Genomic DNA, 7,982 nt, shown 5'->3' on the forward strand with positions numbered 1-7,982 from the left:
AGAGAGGGAAGGAAGGGAGAAAGAGAGAAACATCAATGTGCAGTTGCTGGGGGCCGTGGCCTGCAACCCAGGCATGTGCCCTGACTGGGAATCGAACCTGCGATGCTTTCGTTCGCAGCCCAAGCTCAATCCACTGAGCTACGCAGGCCAGGGCCTTTTTTTTTTTTTTTAATCCTAATCTAAGGTTCCCTCCTGGGGCCAGCCCGCAGACCCCCTGCTGTGGCCTCTCGTGGGCCTGTGCTGGGGGCCTTGCTCCAGCTCCCGCCCCCAGGCCTTGCCCTGCCTGAAAAGAAGACTGTCCCTGGAGTGAGCCCTGGGCTCTCCGCTCTGAGCAAGAGGCACCTGTGGGGACGGGGCAGACCTGGGGGGAGCACTGTGAAGCAGAGGGTTCTGAGGTCCCTGAGAATGTGGGTCCCGAACGTTGGCGCCCTTGGGGAGGGGAGCCGGGCTCTGTGTCCAGGATGGAGCCACCGCTTGGCGCTGCGGGTGGGGGCGTGTTTAGTCGGCCCCTGCCTCTGGCTGGCGGAGGTGACCAGGGATCCAGCCTCCTCCTTCCTGTGCCTCGGACTGTCATCGGAATTCCTGCTGCGCCCCCCACCGCCCCCCTGCCCTGGGGCTGGGCTTTGCAGAGCACAGGCAGCAGGGGTGCCCCTCTGTGGACGTGATGGGCCCGGCACAGCTGCAGGCCCACCCGCACCTCTCTTGGGGTGTCAGCGCAGAGGGTGGCGGTGGCTGTGCTGCTTCTGGGCCGCTCAGGGGTCGCCAACAGCCATGGCTGCGCCCTCCCCGGCTGTGTCGTGGTGGGTGACAAAGTCAGGGTCTCAGAGGGCTCCCAGCTTCGACGGCCTTCCTGGTAGGTGAGGCCGGGGGGCAGCTCGGTGGCCCTCGTCCTGTGCCCCCACGCTGAGCTCCCAGGGCGGACCCCTGACCTCCTGAGGGGCTTCGGCACGTTTGAAGAAGGCGTTGAAGACTTTTAGCAGCAAAACCATAGCAGAAGGAATGCAATGCAACTATCAGAATTTTCCTCTGGGTCCAATGTTCTACCACAACCTAGAAAGAGCAAAGGAGTACCTGCTGTGGCGTTGAGAACTTTGTAGCATTTTGGGTTGCGAAGGAATAACGGCCCTTAGGTAGGATCAGAGGGTATTTGGATGGAATGCAATGTTGCGAAGACATAAGTTTCAGTAATACGTTTATAATAATTATAATTAAAATCATATATAATTATCACCTGTGCCAGCAGGATTCACCCCCTGGGGCCAGGCACCCTGGTGTTTGATCAAAATTATTGTATTAAAAGTGAAAAATGCTGCCCTGACCAGTGCAGCTCAGCGGGTTGGGTGTCATCCCACAAAGCAGAAAGGTCACTGGTTCGACTCCCGGTGGTCGGGGCAGACGCCTGGGCTGCCGTGCAGCCCCTGGGCCAGGCGTGTGCGAGAGGGAACCGATCGGAGTTTCTCACATCGATGTTTCTCTTCCTCTTTCCCCCTCCCTTCCCCTCTCTCTGAAGATAGATGTAAAAGGAAATAAACCTTCAAGGTGCAAAGTGCGAATGTCTTTGCAGCGGACCAGAACTCGCGTCTGCCCGGCCCTGGCTCATGGCCGCAGGTCTTTTTGGGAAGCGCAGGGAGGGGAGTGGGGGTGTGAACCTGTGCTACTTCCTTCCACGGGGCCCCCCTGAGAGGGTGCCCTCCCCGCCTCGGGCAGGGCCCCTGGGTGTGTGCACTGGTCTTGCCTGGGACACGGTGACACACCCCCTCCGTCGCAGCCCGGTCTCCGCTGGTCAGCCCTGGTTATTCTGTTCTGCACACCACGGGAGTCCTGCCGCCAGTCCGTCTCCGCGCCTCTCTCGGTGGCTCAGCAGTGCCCCCCGGTCCCCCCGCCCCCCAGGGTCCTGGCATCGGCACTGAAATCAAGGAGCCGTTCCAACAGCGCCCCCAGTCAGAAGTGCTGATGCCTGGGGAACAGCCACTATGGTGCTTGTGATGGGCTGCCTCATGGGTCCCCCCCAAACTCATACACTGAAGACGTAACCGTCAAGACCTCATAATGTGACCTCATATGGATACAGGGCCATTGCAAGATGTCGTGAGGGAGGTAACACTGGAGTGGGGTGGGGGGAGTTAACCCCACATTCCCCAGCGCCCTGGGAGAGCTGGCGCAGGGCCCTGCTGATGTCTTAGCTTCGGACTCCCGCCTTCAGAACTGTGAGGCAGACGGTGGCTGTCATTTACTCCGTGTGTGGGGGGCACTTCACTGCAGCAGCCCCAGCCAACGGGACTTCCCCTGCAAGATGCCCCCCGCAGTGCACGGACTGCCTGGGGCCCTGCCGGAGGGTGCCTCCCTCCCCAGGGACCCCCGGACAAAAGGTGACCTGCCTGTAAGAAACTCAGTCCAGCGTTTATTTTGAACAAATCAGGGCATCTTCCTGAGGCTTTGGATTCTTTCCTCCACGTTCTCCCCGGGAGCCCTTGGCGTCACCGCCGCCGCCGCAGTGAGTGAGCCCCAGGTTCCTTTCAGTCAAGCGAACAGACACACAGAACAAACCCCAAGGGCCGAGGTCAGCACCTGTGTCCAGAATTTCTGGCAAGCACACCTGTATTGATAGACAGCCCAAGCTAAACATCGAGTCACCTCCTTGGTCTGGGACCTCGGATTTTTCATACAAATTCTCTATATTTTGGCCAACATAAGATAACAAAGCCTTACAATTCTTTTGACATGTAAGCGTTCCCTTCTGGGTTTGACTTTGCAATAAGGTCTCCAAACATGCTGGAATTTTTTTTTATTTTTATTTTTTGAGAGTTTATTTATTTATTTATTTATTTATTTAAATTTTAAGGCAGGGATAGTGAAACAAGGAAGGGCGTAGGGTGGAAGCAGCCACAGGAGGGCCGGGGCGGGGCTGCTCTGGGTCGCTGGGAAGTTGGAGGAAAGGGGGCGGGGGAGACAGGCTCCGGGGGTTGGCCTGGGCGGAGCTGCTGCTGCCCGCTGCCCCCTGGTTGCAAGCCTCAGCCTCATGGGGCCCCTTAGAACAGGGGTGTCAGGCTCATTTTCACCAGGGGCCACAGCAGCCTGGCCTTGGCCTTCAAAGGGCCGAAGGTAACTTTAGGACTGTATAAATGTAACTACTTTTAAACTAGGGGCAAGGAGCTGGGCGCTGCCACTGGGTAGAAACAAGGTGCTGGGCCAGATAAAACAGGGTGGGGGGCTGCATTCAGGCCCTCAGGCCTTGTGTGTGCCACCTGTGCCTCAGCGTTTAGGAGATGCAGCCTGCGGGGAAAGAAGAGGGGAGGGGAAAGGCGCAGGCGGGCGTGCTCCTGGGAGGGGGAGCGAGCTCACCTGAGCTGGAGCTTGTCTCCAGTGTAAGGCACTGGAGACCTCGGAGTTGGGGGACAGCGCGAGAAGAGCTGGCTCCAGACTGCCCAGCAGTTCCCTCAGGAGGTCTGCAGGGGGCGCCCGGGAGCACCTCGCTGCATTGGGCGAGGACGGTGCAGAAGGGCCAGGTGGGGTGGCGATTTGATTCCTCCGGGGTCTTCTCATACACGATTCTGTTCAAGTAACGACTTAAACAGGACGACGTACCTACCCTGTGCTAAGCAGTGGGGAGAGGGCAGTCAGTGAAACCCGAGGTCAGCCGAGTCCGGGGCTCCCGCTGCCTGTCACCACCCAGCCAAAAAGCAGAGACGGGCTGGATTATAAACGCCGCGTTTAATAGGCGCACTACCCGATGCCGGAAATCTGAGGGGGTGGCGCGTAAAGACCCTAACACGGCCCCCCCTTCTCCACCCCCTCCCCCCAGTGGTGAGGGGCACGCGGGAAGGGAATGGGGAAAGGAGCGCGCGAGGGGGGGGGCGGGGGGGCGGGGGCGTGGTCCTGAGGATGCCCAGGCTTTGGCATTTGAGTCCTGGTCGGGGTTTGGATCTTGATGAGTATCTTCATGACCGATTTCCGGGACGCAATGGCCCGCATTCCGATAAGGATGACAGAGCCAGCTGGGCCAAGGTCTTCCCTCTCCCGCTGACCCCCAGCCTGAGGTTCAGGGCTGGGTTAAAAGTCCCTTTGTTCTTTCCTGGTCCGCTGTTAAAACTGCAATAAAACCTCAGCCGGAACATGAGGTCAAACCTATACATTTGATGACTGGGTTACCTTAATCATCTAAGGCTGTGATGGGGGAGGAAGAAAAGAAAGAAATCTGATTTCCTATTCTACCGCTCACACCCCTGCCAGGAGCAGGACAGGCCAGCCCCCTGCTCCCCCAGAGCTGACGTTCCGGAGGTGGGAGACGCGGTAAAGAAGTACGTTGATGTGTACACAGACGTCCCGGAGGGCAGGGCGTGTAAGACGGCCGCACCGGGAAGGTGACCCAGGGCCTGGGTGAAGCTGCGGCGCATCCCACCGCCAGTGCGAGGCTCCGCGGCCCCAGGCTGTGCCGGGTGGGGGAGGGGCCTCGGGCGCTTCCGAGGTGAGCGCCTTGGCCACCTAGAGCCTTGTCCTCACCAAGACACTGAGCGACCACCTGCAGTGTCTTGTTTTCTGACATCCCTTCGGATACTACATTGGTTTTCTTCTTCATACTAACAACCAACTCTCAGATTCTCCCACGCCAACTGGGTGTTCAAAAATTCAACTCATTTTTTTAAAGATTTTATTTATTTTTAGAGAGGGAAGGGAGGGAGAAAGAGAGAAACACATCAATGTGCAGTTGCTGGGGGTCCTGGCCTGCAACCCAGGCATGTGTCCTGACTGGGAATCGAACCTGTGACGCTTTGGTTCACAGCCTGTGCTCAATTCACTGAGCCACACCAGCCAGGGCTCAACTCATTTTTAAAATTGTTTTCTTTGTTTTTAGAGAGAGAGAGGAAGGGAGGGAGGGGGTGAGACAGGACAGTGAGAAGCTGGAAGATTCCTTGGGAGCGGAGTGGGGACACGGAGACAGACAGCGGAACACAATGGCCCAGCAACTGACAGCCGGGTGCAGAGGGTCACCAGGGTGCAGAGGGTCACCAGGGCGAAGGCCTGGCAGGGGCAAACTGGGCAAACAAGGACCTCTTCTCTCCTCCCCTGACCTCCCCTCCCTGGAGACAACACGTAGGCCTCAGCTGCGTTTCAGCGCCAGGCCCAGAAGAGCAGCAAAACCAGGTGGGCAATGCCGGGACCAACTGCAATGACTGAAGAGCCCCGCCCCGCCCTGTCACTGACCAATGGGTGGAGACCGTGACTCCGAACGGGCACACCTGGAGACCCGAGGCACACTCCACTGAAACCCTCCCCGGGCCCCCCCCCCTCAAGATCCCCACCTGCCCTCCCGCTGGGCCCGGCCATTTCCTCTCCTTTACTTCCGCCCCGCGGCTCCCCCACCCCCCACTTCTTCCTTCTAGGCTCACCTCTCCTAGACTCTGAGGCAATGGGCAGCGGGCGGGCGGGCAGCGGGCCCCACCCAGTCTGACCCCCTGAGTCCGCCCCGGAAGCCCCTCCCCTCTGACTTCCCCGTGAGCTGCGGCAGCCCAGCCTCGGCTCTCCCCTTTCTCCTGTGCCGGCCCTCCCCTGTTTCCTTGTCCCCAGCTTTAATGAATGTCACCTGGACGCGTGTTTTGAAATCTTTCCTACGTGAAATCAGGAACCCAGGCACTACAGCTGGCCCTAGGCAGACCCACGCAGGTACAGACCCCTGGCAGGTAATGAGGGAGGGAGGCAGAGAGGAGAGAGAGAGAAACAACGCTTTGTTGTTCCACTCATTTATGCATTCGTTGGTTGCTTCCTGCATGGGCCCTGACCGTGGATCGAACCCGCAACCTCGGCATGTCGGACAATGCTCCGACCAGCTGAGCTACCTGGCCAGGGCTCAACTCCATGCCGACACCAGCTCATGAGTTTGTGCAGACCGCCCGGGTTCAGGGCTCAGTCCTTCAAGACTCCGCCCACCTCAGGGGCCAGTCCCAAGTCCCAAGATTTTGGACTAACTTCTGACCCCTGGCTGTAAATCAGGGGTTCCTAAACCCCCCTCCTCAGGTGTGATAATTGGCTGGACCTCAGAACTCGGGGAAAACCCCTCATTTGCAGTTACGAGTTGATGGAAGATGGAAGAGACGCACAGGGCGGAGTGTCAGGGGGTGGGGAAGGGGGGCTGGGAGCTTCGGACCTGCCCAGCACGTCAGTGTGCTCACAGCCCCGGAAACTGCCCAAACTCCACTGTCCAGGGCATTTCGTGGGAGGTTTCATTACACAGGTGTGATTGGTGGATGGATGGATGGATGGATGAGATCACTAGCCTTTGGCGACAGCAGTCAGTCTCTCGGAACCAAACCCCAGGTTGGGGCTGAGGCTGAAAGTTCCAGCCCTCCATTCAGGGCCTGCTTTTTCTGCTAAGCAGACCCATCCTGAAGCTCTGGGGGGGATGCATCCCCCGCACCCCCCCCCCCAGACCTGGAGTCACCTCATTAGCATGCAAAAGACAGTACATTCCAAGCTCCGGAGCCCGGAAGAAGGGACCAGGAGCCACTCTGAGTATCACAGACCGCCGCACCAGTGGCTGCTTTCCTGGCCGTCCCCTTGGCCTTCCAGGGCTGCTGGGGCTCTTCCCGGATCCTGGTCGGATTCCCACTCCCTGTGGCTCCGAACCCTGGCGCACCCCCGTGACCCTGGTCACCTACTGCCATTCCTGGTGACAGCTCCGTCAGTGGCAGGAAGCTGACTCCGCCCACTTCAAGCAGAAGCAGAATTTGTGCAGAGGCTGCCCGAAGGGCAAGACCCAGGGGCCACGCCGCCTCACCTCCAACCCGAGTCGAGGTCTGCTTTGGCCTGGCGAGCAGCCGTGGCCGCCGCCGCCGCCACCGCAGGGCCAGCAGGACGAGGCAAGACGGTGAGAGGCCTGGAAAGCTCTGTGACAAGTGAAATAGGGAAACTGAGACACAGGTCCTACCTTCCCTGACCGAGGACACCTAGGAGCAAACGGCTCACACACTCCAGACCGTGCCAGGGGCAGACCCACCTCAGTCCCCGTCCCTCGTTTGTGACAAGGGGACAGCGAGGCTCACCACCGCCCTGGATGCCGCAGAGTGTGCTGTCCCGCTGCTGCTGGTTGCCGGCCCCCTGCCAACCCCAGGGAGGGTACCAGCCCTTGGGGAAGCCATGACTAACGTGGCGTTTCCGCCTCCTGAGACCAGGAGGGGAGCCCGGGCTCAGGGTGGAGAGCGGTGGCAGGGGCCCTCACAGTGGCCCACAGTGGGTCGCGTTCCCCCACGCCCTGTCTCGCACTGGGCTTTCTGAGCATCCTTGGTGCCGTACCCCTGACCTGCGCGCCCCGTGCAGAACTTCCGTCTGCAGCTGGGCTCCCGGCTGTATGCAAAGTTCCAGCTGTAGAAAGTCACTCTTACGAAGCTGAGTACCGGCCTGCGGGCAAATAAACAGCTCCTGCTGTAGACATGCCGGTTAACTACAGCCCCTGCTTGGGAGGCGGAGCCGTGGGGAAGCAGGCCCGAAGGAATGATGGCAGAACCCGACTCTGTGGGGTGGCCGACCCTGAGGAGTGTGGGAGTCCCCCCCCCCCCCCCCGGCCGCTCTGCAGCACCTGGCTGTCCACAGTCCCCACCCGCCTCCCCGCCTCCCCTCCCCTGCCTTCCCTTGATACAGAAGACACCCGAACGTTCGGCTCTCCTAAGATGGGTTTGAGAATTCTCCCGTCTCCTGGAGCTTGGCCTTCTCGATCAATAAAACTTTCCTGGCTCCAACACTCCGATGTATTGACTATTGACTTTTCTTTTGGAGCATTGGGCACAGGCTCTAGCACCGCGAGCTTTCTCAGCAGACGGCCTTGAAAAAAGGGGTCCAGTGGGGCGGTGTCGCAACGGGTGGGTGTGCATGTGTGGGGTGGGGTGTGAGTGTGTGTGAGTGTGACTGCCGGCAGGAGCCTCCGGAAGGAGCAGGGACAGAACGGCCCCACCCCTGCCCTCTCCTCCCACCCTCTGGCCTCCCGGGGCTGC

Source organism: Phyllostomus hastatus, unplaced genomic scaffold, assembly GCF_019186645.2.
Source record: "Phyllostomus hastatus isolate PE091 unplaced genomic scaffold, TTU_PhHast_1.1 phas_scaffold_129, whole genome shotgun sequence".
Classification (NCBI taxonomy): domain Eukaryota; kingdom Metazoa; phylum Chordata; class Mammalia; order Chiroptera; family Phyllostomidae; genus Phyllostomus; species Phyllostomus hastatus.